The sequence below is a fragment of the Chanodichthys erythropterus genome, chromosome 3 (genome assembly GCF_024489055.1).
Source record: "Chanodichthys erythropterus isolate Z2021 chromosome 3, ASM2448905v1, whole genome shotgun sequence".
In the NCBI taxonomy this organism is placed as follows: domain Eukaryota; kingdom Metazoa; phylum Chordata; class Actinopteri; order Cypriniformes; family Xenocyprididae; genus Chanodichthys; species Chanodichthys erythropterus.
In genome coordinates this window covers 61,341,436-61,367,040 of record NC_090223.1, presented here as the reverse complement: position 1 = coordinate 61,367,040, position 25,605 = coordinate 61,341,436, and the positions used below count along the sequence as shown (strand labels likewise).

At 38.5% G+C, this 25,605-nt stretch overlaps 1 pseudogene; it reads left to right on the top strand.

The window, feature by feature from the left end:
- LOC137007702 (uncharacterized) overlaps positions 1–25,325 on the top strand; it is a 1,237,067-nt pseudogene extending 1,211,742 nt beyond the window's left edge.
- The last annotated feature ends 280 nt before the right edge of the window (positions 25,326–25,605 follow it).

Genomic DNA, 25,605 nt, shown 5'->3' with positions numbered 1-25,605 from the left:
TCGCTTTAAAGAGTCAATACGATTCTCAACATAAAATTTCACCCCTTCCCAACTTCTCCCTTGAAGTGCTGCTGGGGAGCTTTCAATGCACTCCATACACCGAGCTTTCCCAGGAACCTTTCCTGACCTGATGCAGTCCATCAGAGTCTTCTCCACAGCCTCAATCTCCTCTGTAGACCACTTTCTCCGTGAGTTTTGTGAAGATCCTGAATAAAATAAGAGTCATTGGTAATTGCCCACATGGAAAAAACGTATATAAACGTATATGTTTCAATATAGGTTTTGATATAGGTTTTGCATATATGTGACATATATAAAATTGGCCGTTTTCCTATATTATAGGTACATATATGCACACATATGTACCTATAATATAGGAAAACGGCCAATTTTATATATGTCACATATATGCAAAACCTATATCAAAACCTATATTGAAACATATACGTTTATATACGTTTTTTCCATGTGGGATTTGAGTAGTTGAGTGTACAATATTGAGAGCAATTCGCAGAAAGAAGAAGTAATTAGACTCAAATAGTTATAGCAATCCAACTAACACCCATATTCAGAGGCCTTGGGGACAAAAAGGTTTAGAACCAGGTTTAGAAAATACACTGTAATTTAATGTTGTTTTTAATCCTTTCCCCACCTAAACTAAGAGAATAGAGTTAGAGAACCTTTAAAGAACTATACAGAGGCTTAACGTGTTCTTTTTATGGCAGTGGTGCTATATAGCACCTTAACCACAGCAAGGAACCGCTGAAGAACCATACAGGGGCTTAACAGGTTCTTTATAAGGTAGTGGTGCTATATAGCACCTTAACCACCCCAAAGAACCGCTGAAGAACCAATTTTTTTAGAGTGTAGTTAAATTCCATAACATGCCAATTACATGTGATAGCAATTTCACGTGTTCGCACATACATAAGTTCTTGCATAATTTTTTTCAAAAACTGAGAATTATGAGCTAGGCATCATGTATGACAGTCAAAAATGAGATATGAGCTACAAAATGACCAGATCCTGCCATTAGCTATATAGAAGACATATCTTGTATGTATAGGGCTTATATGTGGATATGAAGAAGCAATCCAGGAGACCTATATTTCCTGTATATGCACATATATGCACCTCAATTTTGCCTTTATGTGGCATATATACGCATATATGCAGTATATATAGGGCATATATGCAGCATATATGCAGTATATATAGGGCATATATGCAGCATATATATTATCATATATGTGCATATATGCAGCATATATGTGCATATACACTGCATATAGGTTTCATATATGTGCATATATCCACATATAGGTTCTTTCCATGTGGGTGTGATCGACTCAACAAAACATCTCAACACATTTTTGCTAAAATCCAGTTAGCATGGTTGAAAAATTGTCAATTCTGGCACGTTTACATTTATGTCACCTAGTAACAATGGGAAACAAAAATGCTGGTAATTCAGTCAATATCTAAGATATGTGCTGGACCTGAGACAAAAATTGACCAAGTCAAATAACAATATATTTCATAAATATATGAATCATATTAATCATAAATTACTGCATGAGAAATTAGTGAAGTGAACTTTGTTCTGGAGAACCCTTCCCTTTCTTTTCATGTTTAAGCCTTCAGTAGCTAAATATTTTAGATACAGGTCTGAAATAGGTTTTTGCTAATTAAAAGCTGCACATAAGCTTGAATCATATTGGCCCAGGGTGACCAACAGCAACAGATCTAAAATCAAATTATAAGGGATTTTATAAATGTTTATCAGATTCTTTTATCTCTAGTTGCACTGCAGTCTATAGCAGTTTTGTTAATACTTTAATTCGACCCATTCACATTTCAGTCATACCCCAACACCCCCCACAGTGTTTCCTTCTTGACAAATTGTGTCACATAATGTAGGGTCCTATGATTTCCGCGATGCAGAAAATGCAAGCAGAATTGCAGAATCCAGTCAAAAAAAAATTATTTACTGTATAATGCGGAATATGCCAAATTTTGGATGTACAGGCCCTGATGGTGTTACACCGGCCTGTATGAAAACCTGCGCTGACCAGCTGGCCCCCATCTTCAAACAGATCATCAACAGATCTCTGGAGTTGTGTGAAGTGCCTTCCTGCTTCAAACGCGCCAACATCATCCCCATCCCAAAGAAACCCAAGATAACAGGACTTAACGACCACAGACCTGTGGCTCTAACATCTGTCATCATGAAGTCGTTTGAAAAACTGGTTCTGGCTTATCTGAAGGACAACACTGGACCCTTACTGGACCCCCTGCAGTTTGCTTATCGAGCAAACAGGTCTGTGGATGATGCAATCAACATGGGATTGTACTTCATCCTGCAACATCTGGACAAAACAGGGACTTATGTGAGGATCCTGTTTGTGGACTTTAGTTCGGCTTTCAAAACCATCATCCCAACAGCCCTCCAGCCCAAACTGACCCAGCTCTCTGTTCCAACTCTATCTGTCAGTGGATCACCAGCTTTCTGACAGATATTATTATAATATATTAAATAATATATAATATATTAAATATATTATTTTAAACAGCATAATCATATTAGTCATTTATCAAATAAAATTATCAACATTTGCTGGTTACAACCTCACAAATGCTAACATTTATTTGCTGATCTCTATCCATCCTTATTATAATATGTAACTTTTTTTTAACCTGTAAGACTAAGTTCGCAATTAGTGGATGTGACTTTGTGCTCTGCAACTTGTGAAATGCATTTTCCTAATTTACATTCAAAAATGTTTTCAGTAACCGAAAACACAATTTAAATAATCGTTAGGTGAAGGCATCTTGTTCACATTGTCAATTACTTTATTTCTACCTGAATCCATATCAGGCAAGTAAACCATGGCAGAAGCTTAAGTAATGCACATGTAATTGCTGAGGATTACCATGTTCTACAGGCTTGTCACATTTAAGTATGTGTAAGTCTACTACATTATCAACAACAGTAACCATAATATAATATAAATAAGGTCTGTAGGGTTCTGGCCTTCATAGAAAGATTTTCCTTATTGAATGTTATAGAATTGCAAAAACTATTTCTTTCGTTCTACAATATTTGGTGGGACTTAAAAGATCATTAATTATTTACCTAGCAAAGTGGATATTGTACAGTATATATGAATTGTACTACCTTTCTGGAAAATCCATCAACTCCACCAAATATTATCAGGTTGTACGTATGAACAAAAAGTAATATAAAACAAAAAACAAACAAAAAGAACATTATTGACTGATAATTACCATGTCACACCGATCACTGCCTTGCATACTTTAAATAAAGTTGTAACTTTGGTGTAAAATTGGGTTGGATACTATGGAGGTGAACAGAGAGATACAAATACACTATTGTGGACTCATATCACACCCAGGGAATTAGCCTCAACTTCGGTCCTGGAGGTCAGAGGGCCCCCAAGGACCTGAGTTTAAAACCACTGATTTACATAACACCTTAGCAAGGATAAAGTTAGCTTAAAATACATAAAAACATACCTAGAACATACCTGATAAGTTTATGGTTGGTGTCAACATGTACCAGTGCAAGGAGACCTCGAACTGAGTATGATCTTTGCACAATGCAGCCAAGTTGTGCAAGTTGGGAAAGAAGTCCAGCGGCATCCACACAATGCATTGATGCCTTTATCCTCTCCCACTGCAACGGGCTACCCATTGCCATGAGCTGTCCCTTCACATTTCTGTACCCTGCATTGGGCATCTGGGATTTTTTAGCTCTCACCATGTTATCAAGTTCTGAGTCAGTCATGGTGCTGTAGCATCCTGTCACACTTAGTCCATATTCCTCCATCCTACGGAATATAGTGCGTTGTGATACCCCTAACAACTGAGCTATACAGGGTAAGGAGAATTGTGCTTCTATTAAGTAATGCAACTGATCTCTCTGTATAATCAGCCTGGGTCCTCCTCTATGGAATTACATTTGATCCAAAAATAATGAACGTAACTTTTCAAAAAAACTAATAAAAATATAAATTGAAACTGAATAAAATGTCTTTGAAACTTAAAAAAATAAATCGCAGGCAAAATGTTTGACTTTGTTTTTAATACACTGCATGTTTTGCTAACAGTTTCTTTTCTTTCTTTCACTGATCTTTACTTACAAAAGCATTTCCAGAGTTTTCATTTATGCTTCTGAAGTTTTCGTTTACGATCCCAGAGTTTTCGTTCGTCTTTCTGGCACAAATCTCTCGCGGGGGCGGGGCCAGCAGTGGTGTGTTCTCATTGGCTACTGAGTTTTTGATTGACAGCTTCTTCTTGACTTGGAAGTGAAGACGTCAGCGTTGTGTTTACAATTACATTTGTGGAGGTGAGCATCTGTAAGCGGCTTCTTATTTCATTTAAAGATATGAGTTTTTTTTTTGAATTTGATCTGTATTTATCTGCGGCTTCTACTTTGTCGACATAAACTTTTAGGAGCGTGAGAGATCAAACGCGAGAGAAAATGAATGTCTTGAGGTTTAATTGTACATTAAAGGTTATAGTACTGAAGATATTGCATAATGTCCAGTGTTTTCGGAGAATATTTGATTATTTCTGATGATTCTTCTCTATTGTTGGGTCTGATTAGGTTGTGCTGTTACAGTTTAAAGAGAATACTAGTATTATATACATGTATATATTCAGCCGTCAAGAAAGTCTCACTCCAACCAGGTAATCAAGGTTGGCAACCATGGCCATCACTCTACCCATTGTTAGCATATGCACATACACCATCACAATTAATGATCACTCAATTCTGAAGGATTCAAACAATATGAAAATAACAGTCGTGGCTTGATGTAAGACGGTATTGCCATTTTTTATCATTCTAATCATTTTATTTAGTTATTTTATATAGTTAACATTATCATCTAACATATAAAAGTAGATTTTTTTTAACAATCATCAACTGTTTCAATTGTGACATAAAAAAAAACAGTTGAATAAATGTAAATGAAAATATGAATCAATTCAAATAAATTTAAATTCTTTATTGTCACTACAGCATACACACAAGTATAAAAGTGAAAGCGTTGGATGCAATTATGTTGTGAAAGGAACGACCAGAATCCACAAAACACTAACTGCATATTCATGTAATGCAGTATTCTCATGATATACAGTACATTACTATAAAAATGCACAAGCACCTATTATAGAATACATGTGTAAAATTCATAAAATTCATTTTATTACCATTTTTTTAAATATAGTGAATAAACTGTATTAATGAATGGAATGAAATGTTCATGTTGTCTGAATACATTTTGGTTTGACTGTATGACTTTCATTCTCCACATAAAGCACAAATATCTTTAAGAAAATAGTCCATCTCTGTGAGCCCATAAGTGGACTGTAACCCACACACGTATGATGGTTGGTGGGAAACGATTGTTAATAATTAAAACAGTTTAAATTATTAGTATTTTTCTCATCTATTGTTTCACTTCAGAAGACATTGATTAATCCACTGGGGTCGCATGGATTACTGTGTCTTTAGGACTCGAAGACATGTATTATTTTCCTAAAAATCCTAATTCATGTTTATCTGTAGAAAGAAAGTAATACGCATCTTGGACGGCATGAGGGTGAGTAAAATATATGAGAATTTTTTGGGGGGTGAACTATCACTTTAACATTCATATGTTGTTGGTATGCTAATCCAAGATAAGTATGGACTAATAAGAATAAAGTACAACCTCTTGTGTGTTTGCGAACTGTCTTGATTTAATCTAGAGCTCCAAAAAAATTAAAATATTTGCATAATATCAGGTGTCTGAAGATCAAGATCCCAGTCAGTCAAAGGTGATGTGTCTGAACAAAATAAGATTCTTGTCTGATGGGGACAGTGGATCTCTGGGGCTTCCACTCCCTCCTCTGGGTCAGCATCAGAATTGTGTTAATGGAAAAGTTGATCCACTCCCTGGAAAATAAGAAATCAGATGTATTATATTCTAACAATACAAACTGCTTTGAATTCCCACATAACAAATTATGCAGACTTAAAAGAAGAAACGAGAAGTTTCTTAAAAAAGAAACTTGTGATCAGATTTTGAAAGATTTCTTGGCCTTCCAGTCATTTTTCACTCCATTTAGGTTTGAGAGAGCCAGGTTCTCACTATTACTCAAGTGTAAGGAGAGGTCACTAAATGCCACTTTAGCCTGTAGAAGTCTTTTTTCCCCCCTGTTTTTTAATAATGCTTACAAATTTAAAGTTTTTCCTGGTCTGAAAAAAAATTATATGGTCACTATACCATTGCTAAAATAACATCTAATGGTGTCCTAAGACTTTTGCACAGTACTTTATATGTAGTATTATTAAAGACTACCTTTTCCCCTTTAAATATGATCTAATCCAAGGCTGAATGTACAGTACATAACCAGATCCTGTAATGACTGGTTTAAAACAAGACAACACTGCTGTATAAAGTTTGCTCTAAATGAGATCTAAAATACCTCTCCATCTGAAAAAGCAAAAGCAAGTAATGTTACTTATATTGATTTTCTAAACGTAAAAAATACTGACTTAGCGCGAGTATCCAGATAACGACGATGATTGATGATAATGTGGCCTAAGAAATCATCTCCCTATAGTAGCAGCAGATACAGATAAAATAATGAAATCTTATCATCACTATCTTTACATCAAAAGATGAAATAAGAAGCCGCTTACAGACGCTCACCTCCACGTATGTAATTGTAAATACAACGCTGACGTCTTCACTTCCAGGTCAAGTAGAAGCTGTCAATCAAAAACTCAGTAGCCAATGAGAACACACCACTGCTGGCCCCGCCCCCAAGCCTTGGTTTTCAAAGTGAGAAACTTCTCAGACACTTCTTCCAAAGGTTCAAAGGGAGCCGCAGCCAACCCTTTCAACACAATGGCTAGGTCCCAGGACGGAGTTTTTGTGTGTACCACAGGCCTCAGCCTCTGAGTACCACGGAGAAAACGTATGACTAAAGGGTTTCTACCCACAGAAACGCCTTCTATTTTAGCGTGATAAGCAGAAATCGCTGCAATATATACCTTCAATGTAGAAGGGGTTAAACCATCCGAGAATTTTTCTTGGAGAAATTGCAGTACATGACTGATGGAAGAGTGGAACGGATCCACTTGTAATCGGCTACACCAAGTAGCAAACAGCTTCCACTTATACGCATAAAGTTTTCTCGTGGATGGAGCTCTGGAGTGGAGAATGGTCTCTACAACCTCAGTTGAGAGACCGGATTCTATGAGCTCGGCCCCCTCAGGGGCCAGGCCCACAATTTCCATATCTCCGGGCGGGGGTGAACTATTGAGCCGCCCGCTTGAGACAGAAGGTCCTGCCTGATTGGAATCTCCATAGGGGAGCCTTCTAAGAGGGATACTAGATCCGTGCACCATATCCGGGTCGGCCAGAACGGGGCTACCACTATTAGACGGACCCCGTCCCGTCGAACCCTCTCCAGAACTCCGGGGAGCAGAGCAATCGGGGGAAATGCGTACAGGCGCAGCCTCGGCCACGTCTGTACCATAGCATCCAGCCCCAGAGGGGCTGGATGAGTCAAAGAATACCACAACGGGCAATGAGACGTCTCTTTCGAGGCAAACAAGTCGACTTCTGCGCAACCAAAATTCTTCCATATCAGCTCCACCACCTCGGGGTGGAGCCTCCATTCCCCGGGCCTCGGCCCCTGCCTCGACAGGATGTCTGCCCCCACATTTTGATGTCCCGGGATATGAGCTGCTCTCAGAGAGAGAAATGTTTCCTGGGACCATAGGAGGATCTGATGTGATAATTTGCACAGCTGGCGAGACCTCAGACCCCCCTGATGGTTGATATAGGAGACCACTGACATGTTGTCTGTACGAACTAACACATGATGGCCCCTTAGGTCTGGGAGGAAGTATTTGAGTGCTCGAAATACCGCCATCATCTCCAGCCGATTTATATGCCAGGAACGATGATGGTCCCCCCAAAGACCCTGAGCTGGGCGACCACTCATGATCGCTCCCCAGCCTGTGAGAGACGCATCCGTCGTTAGCATTTTGCGACGACAAGGAGCCCCCAGCACAGGACCTTGGGACAGAAACCAGGGTTTCTTCCACACTGCCAAGGCACGAAGGCACCGCCGCGTGACCTTGATTGTGCGAAAAGGATTTCCCCTCGGAGAAAACCCCCTGGTTCTGAGCCACCACTGTAACGGTCTCATGTGCAGCAGACCAAAAGGTATCACGTTGGAGGCGGCTGCCATCAGACCTAACAGTTTCTGAAACTGTTTTACAGTGAGTGACTGGCCTAATTTCACCCCTTTCACGGTTGAGAGAATAAAATTCACCCGGGCAGGAGACAGATGTGCCTGCATCGTCGTGGAATTCCAAACCACCCCTAGATAGCTGGTAGTTTGAGCTGGAAGAAGCACACTCTTCTTGGTATTGAGTCTCAACCCTAACCTTCTCATGTGTGACAGAACTACATCTCGATGTTGAGCTGCCTGTTGCTCTGATTCAGCCAGAATCAACCAATCGTCGATATAATTCAGCACGCGGATGCCCTGGAGTCTCAGCGGAGCCAAAGCCGCATCCACGCACTTTGTGAAGGTGCGGGGTGAAAGAGATAGGCCAAACGGAAGAACCTTGTATTGGTAAGCTTCGCCCCCGAAAGCGAACCTGAGGAACTTCCAATGTGAAGGATGGATTGACACATGAAAGTACGCGTCTTTCAGATCTATTGTCACGAACCAGTCCTCGGACCTGATCTGTGTAGTGATCTGTCTGAGTGTAAGCATCTTGAACTTGAGCTTTTGTACTGAGCGATTTAACATGCGTAAATCTAGAATAGGACGCAACCCTCCATCCTTCTTCGGAACTATGAAGTAGCGGCTGTAAAACCCTGACTGTTTGCCGGGAGGAGGAACCCTCTCTATAGCTCCTTTTTGCAAAAGTGTCATAACTTCTTGTTCCATGACCATAGACTGCTGGGGGCCCACCACTGTAGGGAGGACCCCGTTGAACTGGGGTGGGCGAGACCCGAATTGTATTTTGTAACCCTTTTCTATCATCTGCAGTACCCACTGAGAAATATTGGGAAGACGTTTCCATTCTTCCAAAAATTCTACTAAGGGAACCAACCTCTCGAGGCTGGTCTCTGGTGTTTTTTGAGCACTTGGCTCGACGCCCTGGAGCGGCGCGCCGGCAGGAAGAAGTCTGTAGAAACTGCAGGTTATTTAAAATGCATTTCTGTCTGGTAGTTAATTCTTTGTCGCCGCTGCCACTCGGCTTTGGACGGAGTACTTTACCATATTGTGTTCAGAGGGAAGCAGCTTTTGTTTGGACCTCACCAACTGTAGGTAAGAAATTAGGATACAAATATAGTACATTATTTCTTTGTAATTCTCTCACACTCACGCACAAACACATACCCTCACTCACACACACACACACACTCACTCTCTCATGCACAAACACACACCCACACAACTCTCACTCACACACACACACACACACACACACACACTTGTTTTTGCTACATTACGGGGACTCGTGAGTAGGAGGTTACATGTGGGGACAGCAATTTCTAAATACAATAAAGCCATAATTTTAAGTCAGAGGTGTCAGGAGGAATTTTTTATCCAAAAAAATATTTATTATCAAAAAATCTTAAGTTTAAAAAGCTTAATTTTTGTCAGGTTTTTCTATTCTGGTGGGGACGTCGCTATTGTGTCTCACCACAAACCACCATCGGGTGTCACTACTATGAATTATCTATAGATGATCTATTTTATAAGAATTATAAGCCATTATAAGATTAACAACAAAGTTTAAGTTTGGACAATCATTAAAGAGTTGTTTAAAAGGGATCAATTCTGTCTGTATTTATATTTTTACTGATTAGACCATTTTTTTGGGGATGTAAACAGTGAAAACGAGCCTTACCTCACTTCCTGTTTAACACATCTAATTTTCTTCAGTTTTGAGAATCTGAAAAGGTCCAAATAACAACTAAGACAAGTTATGTTGTATGACAAGCAAGAAATGTTCATGGAGCATTGACACCATGGGTATCATGGTCTAAATAATAATGATCTGTGCGTACTGGAATCCAGTCTGAATTAAAACACCACATGCCTGCCATTCATACTGCTATATATTTCTATAAATATTAGGCTTGTAACAGTACACAAAACTCGAATAGATCAAATGCATCACTTCTTTTATTCAATATTCAATACTACTGGCACAATATGCAACAGGCTGCATATAAATAAAAATGTGCAATTTCAGCTTCAGCAATTGTTCACATTAACACTGTCTTTGTGAATCCAAAAACTCAACACAAAACTGACTTCTTCATTCTCTTAAACACTTATTTAACTTGTCAGTTTGTTAACTTGAAAGCTCTATTAACGAACTGAAATTTGTTTTGTAAGCAAACACATTTTGAATATGTTGCCTTCAACAAACAGGAAAAAACATCTAGGTAAAGGCCCTTCCACCTTTGCTTTTACATTTTTTGCTTTAAGAAACCAACATGAACTTGTTGCCTTCAAAAACATAGTGGGAAAGACATCTAGATAAAGGCCCTTTCACCTTTTACGTTACATTTTTCGCTTTAAGGAATCAATATGATTCTTAACATAAAATTTCACCCCTTCCCAACTTCTCCCTTGAAGTGCTGCTGGGGAGCTTTCAATGCACTCCATACACCGAGCTTTCCCAGGAACCTTTCCTGACCTGACTCAGCTCTATATTTCTTCACGCCCTGACGAAACTTAGCAATTCACAAAATTAACAGAATGCATAGCTGATATAAAAAACTGGATGACCAGTAATTTCCTACTACTAAATTCAGGAAAAACAGAGATTCTAATTTTTGGACCGAAAACTTCTTCACATAATAACCTAGAATACTCTCTAACACTTGATGGCTGCTCTGTTAAGTCTTCGTCGTCAGCTAGAAACCTGGGTGTGCTCTTTGATACCAATCTTTCATTTGAAGGCCATGTTACTAGCATCTGTAAAACCGTATTTTTCCATCTTAAAAATATATCTAAACTACGACATATGCTCTCAATGAAGAATGCAGAACAGTTAGTTCATGCGTTCATGACCTCAAGGTTAGATTACTGTAACGCTCTACTGGGTGGTTGTTCCTCCCGCTTGATAAATAAACTACAGCTCGTACAAAATGCAGCAGCTAGAGTTCTTACTAGAACTAGGAAGTATGACCATATTAGCCCAGTTCTGTCATCACTGCATTGGCTTCCTGTTAAACATCGTATAGATTTTAAAATCTTGCTAATTACTTACAAAGCACTAAATGGTTTAGCTCCCCAGTACCTAAGTGAGCTCTTAATGCATTATAGTCCTTCACGTTTATTGCGATCTCAGAATTCAGGCCAGCTGATATTACCTAGAATATCAAAATCAACCGCAGGCGGTAGATCCTTCTCCTATTTAGCACCTAAACTCTGGAACAATCTTCCTAGCATTGTTCGGGATGCAGACACACTCTGTCAGTTTAAATCTAGACTAAAAACACATCTCTTTAACCTGGCATACACATAACACATTATCAATTAATATTTTCAAATCCGTTAAAGGATTTTTAGGCTGCATAAATTAGGTCAGCCGGAACGGGAACACTTCCTATAACACCAGATGTACTCGTTACATCAGAAGAAGAATGGCATCTACGCTAATATTAGTCGTTCTGTTTATCCCGAGGTTTACCGTAGTCAACCAGATTCGGGCCGTATTCAGATGAGACAGAGGACCAGTGCCATGACACGACCACAACGCAGCCCTGAAGTATCAGCAGAGATCGAGTCAACTAGATCATCCATTGTGAAGACATCATCGACACGACAGCCAGTAGCACAGTTCCTCAACAGACCGTCCATAACGGTGTGATGAATACGATCCTCAACTGGATGGACCTTAAATAAATACTTTGAATGTTGCGATCCTATCAGACTTATGATAGCAACCTGAATCATAACAAAGCACTGTTCGCCAGAGGAGAACTGGCCCCCCGACTAAGCCTGGTTTCTCCCAAGGTTTTTTTCTCCAAATTAACACCTGTTTGCCACCTGATGTCACCTGTTGGAGTTTGGGTTCCTTGCCGCTGTCGCCTTTGGCTTGCTTAGTTGGGGACTCTTGACATTTGTTTTGGGGCTGCACGAAAAATGGTCAAACTGATAATCACGATTATTTTTGCTCAAATTATAATGACGGTTATTAATTACGTTTATTCTATCAAAAGAGTAATGTAATTATGGCTATTTTGCAAGTTCTTTACCAACCTACACTTCACCCAAAAGGCCTGTAGGTGGCACAAAGACTTAATTTAACCAACTATGATAACTTCGTTAGATGGTAAATCAATACAAAACATGGTTTTGGTGAGCGCTATGTAATATGTATTCACATTAGATTCTAAAGCAACACAATTCGCTTGCAATAAGACAAACCAGATTCAAATTGCCCGGCAAATTCGTAAAGCAAAGAAAAATCATTTCTAGCTGATCAACATTATGAAAACTGGTAAAACCTTTAGGAACTTCAAAAGATAAAACAGCGAAATTCCTAATATTAATTACAATATTTCCAAATTATGTTCATTTTCATAGAGCGGGCCAATATCGTGACGATTATTTAAAATCAATCGAGAGAAGCAGATATTGTTATTGTGATTAAAATATGATTTAATTGTGCAGCCCTAATTTAATCTAATTTGACTTTACATTTATTCAACAGTGCTTTTGATCTGCCTGTATTGACACTATTCTTTAAAAGGAAAAATGATATACCAATTATCAATGTAAAGCTGCTTTATAATAATAATAATAATAAACTTTATTTTCTATAGCGCCTTCAAAAGTGACATCTCAAAGCGCTTCACAAAAGGAAAAGTGTATAAAAACATACACCAAATAAAAACATACTATCAAAACAAATATGTCAATATCAATCAATATCAGTATAATCAAGTAAAAGCTACCCTAAAGAAATGAGCTTTAAGGGAGGATTTAAAAACACCAAGGGATTTTGCTTGCCTAATCCAAGCAGGCAAGGAATTCCAAAGTCTTGGAGCGACTGAAGAAAATGCCCTATCACCCATAGATTTTAGACGGGTATGAGGGACGATTAAAAGGCCAGTTTCTGAAGAACGGAGGGCACGCACAGGTGTGTAGGGGGCTAAAAGCTCAGAGAGATAGTGAGGAGCCAAACCATTCAGAGCTTTGTAAGTAAGCATGAGAACTTTAAAATCCACCCGAAATCTGACAGGGAGCCAATGTAAAGATGCCAAGACTGGAGTGATGTGATCTCTTGTCCTGGTTCCAGACAGAATTCGGGCGGCTGAATTTTGAACCAGCTGTAATTTATTTAGGGTAGCATTTGAAGCCCCAACCAGCAAAGCATTGCAATAATCAATGCGAGAAAACACAAAGATATTGATCAGCTTTTCAGCCACCGGGAGTGACAGCATAGGACGCAATTTGGCAATGTTTTTTAGATGAAAGAATGATGTCTTTACAGTGTTTTGAACATGGGGGACAAATGTTAAATGTGCATCAAAAATCACCCCTAAATTTCTTAATTTTGTTTGAAATTCCAGTGTAGAACCATCCACATTTAAAGTTGAAGACCCAGCTTTACGTATCTGGTGGGGTGAACCAATGAGCATTACCTCCGTCTTGCCACTGTTCAGACACAAGAAATTTCCAGACATCCATTTTTTTTATCTCAGAAATACATTGAGAAAGAAAAGACACAGCCACATTAACATCAGGTTTTGAATGTACATAAATCTGAGTATCATCTGCATAAAAGTGAAAGTTGAGACCAAGTGATCTTAAGAGATGACCAAGTGGATAAATGTAAATGCTAAAAAGTAAAGGGCCCAAAATTGATCTTTGAGGAACACCAGATTTCACAACACCAATATCAGACCTGCAACCGCCCATAGCAACGAACTGCTTTCGATCTGAGAGATAAGACTCAAACCAGTGTAGTGCAGTCCCAGAAACACCAAAGACAGACTCTAACCGAGTAAGTAAAATTGAGTGATCAACAGTGTCAAATGCGGCACTGAGATCAAGAAGAATCAAGATAGAAAGACAGCCAGAATCAGAAGCTATTAACAAATCATTAGTGACCTTAACTAAAGCTGTTTCAGTGCTGTGGAGTTTACGAAATCCCGATTGAAGTGGCTCAAAAAGATTGTTTGCAGTAAGATGAGAATTCAATTGATTAGCAACAATTCGCTCTAAAATTTTGGCAAGAAACGGAAGATTGGATATGGGACGGAAATTATTGAGATTATCAAAATTGATGTTATTTTTTTTTGGTACGGGGGTCACAGCAGCAATTTTAAATGCTGCTGGCACTACACCAGTACACAAAGAATCATTAATGATACTTAATACAGCCGGACATAAAGTAGCAAAACATGATTTAAACAGCCTGGTTGGTACAGGATCAATAATGGAAGTGGCAGCTTTCATTTTTGAAACCTCATTGCAAAGAGAATTCAAGTCCATTGTGGAAAAGTTTGAGAGATGGGTACCAGAAAATTCTAAGGCAGATAAAGCAGAAACAGACAAAGGAAGAGAAGCAATACATTTACGAGTGTGATCAATCTTGGAATTAAAGAAATCAAGAAACGTATTACAAAGGTGAGTTGAGGCAGAGCCAGTCAAAGAATTGTCACATTTAAGTAGTTTGTTGATTGAATGAAACAATTGTCTCGGGTTATTCTGATTGTTATCAACAATCTGTGCAAAATAAGCAGATCTTGCTGCTGCAATTTTAGTCTTATATTCAAGTAAAATAAGCAAATATATTATATATTCAAGCAAATAAATCCAGGCCGGATGAGAGAACAGAGTTAATCATGAAGACTTTGTCTTCCAATGCATCAAATGGCGAAAAACAACTTAAAGAAGAATCAACAAATTCAGTAAAATCAGAAGGGTCAATAGATCTCCATTTGCGATAGTTTATAATGCGAGAAGAGGAAGTGTTCATGTCAGGCAACTCCATGTTAAAATAGACAGCAAGATGATCAGACAGGCCTAAGTCAGAAGTGGACAACTGAGACACAAATGAACCATTTAGGATCACTAAATCAAGAGTATGGCCTTTATTATGAGTAGGACAGTCAACCAGCTGGTTCAAATCGAAGCACTCCAATAAAGATGAAAAGTCTTTTGTTGTTGTAGAATCTTTTATATCCATGTGGATGTTAAAGTCACCCAAAATAAGAGTTCTCTCAAATTTGAGGCACAACAAGGATAACATATCTGCAAATTCAGACAAAAAGTCTTTATTTATCTTAGGAGGCCTATAGACCGTGACTATGGCAGTGGAGAGGGAGGCAGAAACACTCAGTACTAGGCATTCAAACGAGTTAAACTGAGGGACATCCACAGGGCTTATGATGAGTTGTTGATTATACAGAACAATGATACCCCCACCTCTACCAGAGGATCGCGGGAGATCAAACAAACCATATCCAGAAGGAGTAAGTTCATTAAAAAGAAGACCATCAGACTCTTTGTGCCAGGTTTCCGTTAGACACACAAGGTCGAGTTTTTCTTCTGTAATGATGTCAGATAACATCACAGCTTTGTTGTTGATAGAGCGCGCATTGAAAAGTGCTGATTTCAATACGCGTGGAGCAGTTGATAAAACCGGGGAAACCCCCACTTGCTTAAGAGCCGACAGGTTGTTAAAATTAACCCCCATAGGCCTACACGAAAGCCTTTGAGATTTGCGCAAACATGTAGGGTAACCAAATGTATTAGATGACAAGCAAGAGAAACTGCGTCCTGACGAGCGATGTATATAGCGCTTAGGTCTCAGTATTCCAATATGATCGCAGCGAGCATAGATGTCATTCGCCAGATAAAACTTTCCTTTGAGGTTCAACAGTTCGCGAGTAGTGTACCTTAAAGCCATGTTGGAGAAGTCCACACGAGCCGTAACCTCACGATGGTGTAAATCCTGAGAGACACAGCAGGAGAGTAGATTCCAGCAGGAAACAAATAATAAAAACAGTAATCCAACGCGTGATGCGTTATTCCACATGGCAATAGAATAGGCAGTCTTCATACGCTCCAAAACCCTCTTAAAAACTCGAATTAAAATAAAAACAAAAACAAACGGGAGAGGAGCGGCAGCCAAACGCGCCAGCGTACCCTGTCAACCGGAAGTCGTCAGGGACCATCCTGGTGGTGGTGGTGTGGATGGAGGTGAAAGTTTGCGTCTGCAAATCACGTTACACAAACCATTCTCCCCTATAAAAATAATGAACTGATACTTATATGACATCATTAACAGGAAGTGACATCATAGACGTCTTCTGAACAATGTGAGCAGACACAGTCAAGTTACCATTTTATTTAATAACTGTAACTCAATTATGTTTTGAAATTGTGCTTGTAAAGCTTAACGATTCAATTAAAGATAGAAAACTATTACTAGTTAAAATTATCTTTATTTCAACATTATTTGTGATTTCTTATATTATATTATATATTATGCATGCCATGTGCTCTCCATTTATTCACTAGATTTAGAGTGGCCAATTTGTGCAAAAAAATCACAACCCCGTCACACCTACATTTTTAGTTTTGTTAAGTTTATGAAAAATAAAATTAAAGTTTGTTGAACTCTGTCTGAAATGTTCAGAGCAATCATAAGAATCGTGATTTTAGTTCATATTCTGAAGCCTTTGATAAAAAAATGAGGTTGCTTTCACAAAAAGTGCCCATTTCAGGCTTTAGCACAGCAAAAGTGTGAGATTTCATGTAACTTATGTTTGGAATAAACTGAATTAGTGTGAGGGACATCTGATTAATAGAAAAATGTTGATTTTATCACAAATATCTGTGCATACGGCGTATGTTTAAGTTACCGCACTACTGCCGTGACCATGGTGAGACCTGCCTCCAACAATGCCATTTTACTCAATCAGTGGTCAACCGAGACATCCACATCTGATAAGGAGAAGAAGGCGATAATAACTGTCAAAAAAGAACTGACGGAGGAGGAAGTTGTTGATCAATTCCAGGATAAAATGGTCAAATTCAAGCAACATCTATTCAACATACGTTGACAGTATAAGGCCTACAGGCAAGTTAGAGAGGATCTCAAGGACCATGAATGTTTAATTCATGTGGACTTCAGTGAAAACTATTTGTGCAAATATGCAAATGAAGTGCAGTCTGTCCATTTTGGGGGATCCCATCAGCAGGCAACCCTGCACACTGGCGTATTATATACAGCAGCACAGAATCCTATAGCATTCTGCTACATTTCCCCTTCATGGAGACATGATCCACCGGCAATCTGGGCACACCTGGATCCAGTCCTGGATATGGTCCAGTCAAAGTTTCCCCAGGTGACTCGGCTCCACTTCTTCAGTGATGGGCCGGCAACTCAGTACAGACAGAAGGGAAACTTTCTTCTTCTTTCCACTGAGCCCTTCAAAAGAGGCTTTGAGGCCAATCATGGCAAAGAGGCACCGGATGGTGTTGGGGGGACCCTGAAGCGGTCAGCTGACAGGCTAGTGTGCTTAGGAGAGGACATCCCTGATGTAGAGGTGCTCTTTAACAAGCTTAAGCTCCAGGAATCAGTTGTGGAGCTGTTCTTTGTCAGTGAGAACAGTGTGGAGGAAAAGGTGAAGGAAATGCTGTTGGTAAGTGTAATTTTATCGTGGTAATTTTGTCTTTAATTTCAACTAAGTATTACAAAAATGTGTCAAAAAACTACACTCACCTGAAAAACAAACAAACAATAGGAAATCTGATGAAACATTGAAAATTAATTTAATACACACTTAAGAAAACACCACAGAAAACCGGATAATAGGAATTCCACAATTACCTGAAAAAAAAAAAAAAAATAAGTATAATGCTCACCTGAGCAACAAATGATTTTTATTTTTTATTTTTTGAAACAATATTATATAGGTGCAGTTCCACAAATTACAGATGGGACACACTGCAGGACAATGACGGAAAGCTCATCCACTGTTAGAACCTGTTAACACTGGTGTTCCACCCAGTTATGCTCCGTTCCATCCTGTTAGTTCCATCCTGTTCATCCTGTTAGTCATTTTATATAATAATTTGACAGCAACATTACATTTTTGGCATACTTTTGTCTTATTTTGTGAGGTGAGGAGGACTAACAGCATATATATGTTTTTGAACAAAAAATTTGTATTATTTACCACCCTATTGGCAAAAATGGCCACAAAAAAGGACCTATTCTTAATAATGAAGACATATTATATTCATCAATAATTGTTTTGTTATTTTTTTGAAAATAAAAAAATAATAAGATGGCATAAGTGACATATACTATCCAAGAAAAGCTCATTTTTGTTTAACATTTACAATATTAACATGTTGTGATGACTATGCATATGTCCCTAACAGGGTGGAATATTTTCATGGCCAGTGTCTGGACAATCTACCTATAATTATTATTTTTTGAGTCGCCGAGCTTGACCAATATGTATCCTAATAGTTAAACGTCACTATTTTGGTAGAATGCAAAAAACATAAAAATCATGTACCTTTTTTTCCAACACTTATGAAGCCAAAATGTTACTGCATACCAGGAATGACCCATGAATGAACTCTGCTTAATGAAATCATACAACCTTTTTACCATGTTTGTTCGTATCATATTTAATACAAAGATGGTAAAACAGTCTATGCATTTCTGTGATTGTAGACAATGCAGCGTCTGAGCAGGACTTTTATTTTGGAGCGGCGGCATGATGTCATAAGACTGCGCCGCGGTCCTGCATCTGTTGTGATTCTTCTGAATAAAGGTATGTTTTAAGAACTTGAGCTGTTTTAATCGACAGAAACAGTACAATGATTAATAGTTGTGTGTTTTGTTTTAAACAAGCGATGTGAGTTTATTTACTATTTAATGTAACATTGTGATTCTTTATCTAACTGTAATGAAGGATATTTGTGTGAGCAAAACTCATCCACTGATGAGAAACAGTAAACCTGCGTCTCATTTCTCTCTCTATAAATCATAAATCAGTTTATCATGAACACGAGTTCAGTCTCTGGAGAGTAATGATGGAGAAACTGAACTTTTCAACTCTGAGTCAATTGAGTCAAACACTTTGAACAATGATTCAGTGAATCACGACTCGTGCTGCTCAAACAGTGAACATGAACGAGAACAACAAACACTAACAAACTAACTAAACATGTTTTCATCAGTCATAAATGCCTAAATATGAAGTTTATTCAATTGCAGCGTTAGTTTTTAGAGATTTTGTCTAACAAGGTCATTTAAGACCATTAACTCTGTTAATTATTCTCTTAAAGATGGCGTTTAAAAGAGAAGAGTGAAGATATAAAGATGGAGTTTATTAAAGATGAGACTGAAGACATGAAGATGGAGATTAAAAAAGAGGAGGAGAGTGAAGATATAAAGATGGTGTTTATTAAAGAGGAGGAGAGTGAAGACATAAAGATTGAGTTTATTAAGGATGAGACTGAAGACATGAAGATTGAAGAAACACTGAGTGTGAAACATGAAGAAACTGAGGAACAAACAGGTTGGTTTTACTCTTCACAGCTGAACTCAGTCATTTGATCCTTATAAAAATGTTCAGCTCTACAGATATAGAGAATATACAGTATAATCTTACAGAAAAGTGTCCTAATTCACTCTCAACTTCTTCAAGTTCACTTACTTGAGTTAGAGTTTGTAATTAAGCATTATTAACTCATTACAATAGTGAGTAAATGTAGTAATGTGTTACTATATCACTTTAAATTCAGTGTTTCCATTAAGGGTGCGTTCACACTTGTAGTTTGGTTCATTTGGTCTGGACCAAAGAAGAAAAAAAAACATTTAGTCCTGGTCCGATTAGCATTCAGATTTAGCAATTTTATTTAGCAGTGGTGAGCATCCAGCGTGCGACACGGTAAACAGATCAACATTGTAAACGAAATTCTACAAAACTTCAGTGAAAAAAAAAAAAAATAAAATGATCATGCAACGCGATAAAATAGCTTCTATTCCCTGCAAACGATACCATTAAAAATGTTAACGTTCCACTTAATGGCAGAAACAAAATAAAAGGTAAGCAAGAATCCGTATTAATTTCAGTACGAGTAATAGAGGGCGATCCTGTCAAAATGGCGGCACCGCCCCAGCATGCAACGAGGCGTGAAGTATATTCGTATTCTCTTTTGCCTATTTTGAGACGGAACTTACCGTACCGCCAAAACAATGCTGTTTTCTGAGATAAATGCGCTCGCTGTGTGTGCGTTGCCTGCGTGTGATGGTATTTTGGCCAGCTGGGAACTCGTGAAGAGCTTATAAAATGTGTAAAGTAGTCAAAACAGCGGCGGGAATCCATCCGTCACACACACAAACTATCTGCTGCGCAGAGACATGCGTCTGATGCCTGTGATGTGCAAACTCGCGACTATGACAAAAAAACCCACATGCGTGAGGATTCTGTCCTTCTTAGGGTCTCGTCTTCCTGTTTTTGGTTCGTTTACATGTCTTTGGTCCTTGTTGCATTCATATATCATTCGAACCGCAGCAGAGTTCGTTTGGAAGCGGACCGAGACCCATCTTTTCAGCGGTCTCGGTCCGCTTGTTTGGTGCGCGCCAGGGTTCGGATAGCAGCGTTCACACATCTTCAAATGAACCTCAGTAACTGAGCAATCGCACCAGGGTTCGTTTTAATAGAACCAAACGTGAACGCACACTAAATCTGATCCTGGACCACAAAACCGCGGGTACAAATATACAAATATACCCGCGCAAGTTGCAGAAAATATTAGTAAATTAGTAAGCAGCTACCTAATTCAGTAACTTGCTAACTAATAATTTTGATGCGATATAAGGTCAGTAAGAGATTCATTGTGCAGTGTAGCCAGCTTCATTGATTATTACAGGAGTTTACACAACATTGCAGAACTTGAAGTTTGAAAATTATATAGATCGACATGATGATAACCAGCATTGGACGGGACAGAAAATAACTAATAGACCTGCCACATATTCAATTACGTGTTATGGGTTTCTTTGTTGTTCATCGACTTTGTCTTTGACTTAAACAAAACATTAAAGGTGCCCAAGAATGCTTTTTCACAAGATGTAATATAAATCTAAGGAGTCCCCTGAATGTGTCTGTGAAGTTTCAGCTCAAAATACCCAATTTTTTTTTTTTTTAATACATTTTTATAACTGCCTATTTTGGGACATCATCATAAACAATGCACTGATTTACACTCGATGCCGCCCCTTTAAATGCTCACGCTCCTTGCCAAACGAGCTGTCAACTATATTACAGCGCATTTACAAAGTTCACACAGCTAATATAACCCTCAAATGGATCTTTACGAGATGTTCATCATGCATGCTGTATGCATGGTTCGAATTATGTGAGTAAAGTATTTATTTGGATGTTAACGTTTTATTCTGAGTGAATTTGAGGCTGTGCTCCGTGGCTAATGGCTAATGCTACATTGTTGGAGAAATTTATAAAAAATGAAGTTGTGTTTATACATTATACAGACTGCAAGTGTTTAAAAATGAAAATAGCGACGGCTTTTGTCTCCGTGAATACAGTAATAAACGATGGTAACTTTAACCTCATTTAACAGTACATTAGCAACATGCTAACGAAACATTTAGAAAGACAGTTTACAAATATCACTAAAAATATCATGGATCATGTCAGTTATTATTACTCCATCTGCCATTTTTCGCTGTTGTTCTTGCTTGCTTACCTATTCTGATGATTCAGCTGTGCACAGATCCAGACGTTACTGGCTTGTGTAATCCCTTAAACATGAGCTGGCATTATGCAAATATTGGGGCGTACACCCCGACTGTTACATAACAGTCAGTGTTATGTTGAGATTCGCCTGTTCTTCGGAGGTCTTTTAAACAAATGAGATTTATATAAGTAGGAGGAAACAATGGAGTTTGAGACTCACTGTATGTCTTTTCCATGTACTGAACTCTTGTTATTTAACTATGCCAATATAAATTCAATTTTTGAATCTAGGGCACCTTTAAAATAGTTCCAATATTTTTTGCTTTACTAGTTACGAGAACAGTTTGTCATAATGTATGATTAAGAGCTCATATTAAAAACAGATTTTATAGTTAAGTCATGGCAATAAACTATGGAAGTGTCTGCTGCTAAATAAAAAATTAAAAAGGTAATTGCAACTTTTTATCTCAAAATTTTAAAAAAATCTGACCTTTCATAATTATGTATAATATATAAACTCGCAATTGTGTTAAGTCAAAATTACAAATTGCATAACTGTGAAATAAACTCGCAATTGACCCTTCACCGGGAGTTTGATTGACACGCGATCTAACCAGTCAGAACGCAGAATCCGCCATTTTGTCCGACAAAGCAGTCACGAGTTACAAGATTAACTTTGGTGGAGTTAAACTTGAAAAATTGTGTATATTGACATCTCTGCAATGTATTTTTCACTGTGTGTGGCGTGACCGCGCCACAGCTTGTCGGACAAAGCAACAGCAACTAAGGGGGGCGGGTCTTTGCGAAGGGTCAATTGCGAGGAAAACAGTCAGAATAGTGAGATACAAAAACGGTAATTTCAACTTTTTTTTAAATTCTGTGGCGGAAACAAGCTTCCATAGTCATAATGTATGATTAAGAGCTCATATTATTATTATTACTTTAGAGTGTGATCCTTGTCTTTTATTTCTGCCATAGTAAAATTTAAAATGTCCTGGAAAAGTCCTGGAAAATGATCGCTGAAAAAGAGTGGGAACCCTGAAATGGTTATCGTGCCACCAGCTGGCAGCAATAAGTGTGGCACATAGTCAAGCCTTTAAAATGATAATTTTATAGTTACAGTATTTTCTGGAACATAAGTGCATCTGCAAATCAACTCCATAGCAGATTCCAAGCAATCCGAGCAAAGAGCTTAGAGAGGTACATTTAACCCTTATATTCCCAAACAAAGAGTGCACAAGTTTTAAAGTAGCTAGACAGATTCTGCCAGTGTTGGTTCAGTGTAGACCAGGGGTCTCAAACTCAAATTGGCGGGGGGCCGTTTCTGTGATTGACACCTCATAGGAGGGCCATATTAACAAGCGCAAGAAAATTTTCAGAAAATTTACTTTCCTTTGCATTATTTCTCATTTACTTCAAATTTCATTAGGCTTACTAAAATATTTTATACCTATACTATTAATATTTTATTTACCATACTAAATGTAAACAGCAGTGGAGGGGTCAGAAAAAAACAAAAAACTAGAGCTATATATCAACTTTATTTTGCCAAAAAATATAAATCTCTTATTGTTACATACATTATTAGTTTTTAACATTTAGTGGAAGTATTTTCCCTTACTTTATGTTAGCTTAAATAACATTAAAAATCTTGCACTGAACAACACTGTACTGAACAAATACAATCCCTGAATACATTTGTACACTCTTCTGTTTCTTGACAGACACCTGCAGCGCTTCTGCTCACACAGCTGAGACACATTTGTCCAAGATGCCGTTTGAGCATCGGTAACGTTTAATGGTTTCATCGGACGCGTTTCGGTGGTTTAAATCGACGCTTGTGACTTAAAGTCGAGTGCTTTTACTGTAATTTAGGCAAGCACGCTCATAATAGAAGCGATGCGGTTGAGAGCTCGGCTCATGGTTGCATAGCAACGACAGACGCCACTGGAGCAAAAGAGCACTGGAAAGAAGAATGCGGCTCGGCCGCTTATGTGACGCGATATGTGAATGCCCCTTAGAACGGCGACTTTTTCTTTGCATATCAGACAGGTAGCAACTAGAGAACAATAATAATAATAATAATTTAGCGGGCATGATTATGTTTTATTTTTGAGATCAGTTGCGGGCCGGGTGGAGGGGGAGGGCTATTTGAGACCCCTGGTGTAAACAATGATGTACATCTGAGTCTTTAATATGGAGGGAAGTTAGCAAGGGAAGGGCCTATTCAAACACACCTGCCCCTAAAGACCTTAGTCATTGCTTCAGGTGTGTTTGATCAGGGTTGGAGCTGAACTCTGCAGGAAATGTAGATCCAAAGCCACTGGAAGGCAAGCCTGCAACCTTTAGCCAAAAAAGCATAACGGCTAATGCTAACGCTCTGCCCCCGTGGTACGCAGGGAAGAAGACCAGAGGCTGTTTTTTGAATGGATGTCAATGGATGAGAGGCTTCACTATGCTGATTAAACAGCTTTTGTGGGGAAATAGTTAATGATTTAATTTATCTACAGCCTGTTTGTTGATCTTCAGCATGTTTTACACTAAACAATACTTTAGAATAGATGTGTAACATTTTAGAAGAGGTGCGCGTCAGACTACATCCTAGGCTACGCGTGGTACTCACAGCCTACGGTGTACCTACGGGGTACACACGACGCAGAAGTATGAATCGGCCTTAAGTCTTCAGGAATGCTTGAAAATTACAGGCAGGTGTATTTGATTAGGGATGAAACTTAACTCTGCAAAAGAGTGGCCCTCCAGTACCAAAGCTGCCCATTCCTGATCCATACAGTAGGATAGGGTATAGATCATACAGGTTGTTGATTTTGATGCTTTAAATGTCTAAATTGTTTTTTTGTCTATTTTTGCCCTAGACCTGATGGCACTGAGAGAGGCAAGTCATGAACTTAATGAAAGGGAAGAAGGGAAAGAACATTATAATTTAATGAGTGAAGAAAAACCAACAAAGGTTTCCTTACAAAAAGGAGCTCAAAAGACTGGAACTAAAAGTTATTTCACCTGCCAACAGTGTGGAAAGAGTTTCAGTCGAAAAGGTAACCTTAAGGACCACATGATGATTCACACTGGAGAAAAGCCTTACACCTGCACTTTGTGTGGGAATGGCTTCAAACGGGAGCAAAGCCTCAGGCAACACATGAGAATTCACACTGGAGAAAAGCCTTACACCTGCCAACAATGTGGAAAGAGTTTCAGTCAAAAAGGAAACCTTATAGTCCACATGATCACTCACACTGGAGAGAGTCCTTTCACCTGCAAACTGTGTGGAAAGAGTTTCATTAGAAATGTAAACCTTAAAGTCCACATGAGAATTCACACTGGAGAAAAGCCTTACACCTGCCAACAGTGTGGAAAGAGTTTCAGTCAAAAAGGAAACCTTAAAGACCACATGACAACTCACACAGGAGAAAAGCCTCAAGCTTTGATTCATTATTTTCTAATATCAAAATAAAATTGAACAGCTCAATATTGCAATAAATCGAGGTTGACAACAGTTTACAAAGCTTACGCTACTATCACAAACTCAAAATTCCTATTTTTTTTGCATCGTTTACGGTTGATCAAATCTATCAAACCGAGAAAACCAGAATGAGCTTTCATCATTTATCAGTTGTCACCTTTTATAGCGTTTTGTGTCTGCTGATACTGAAATGAATATGGAACCAGCTTACCTTATTGTTTTTGACTTGGTTAAATATTCGCATTCTTCATGGTATCGTTTGCAGGGAAGAGAAGATATTTTATCCCATTGAATGATTATTTGGTGTTTTCACTTCAG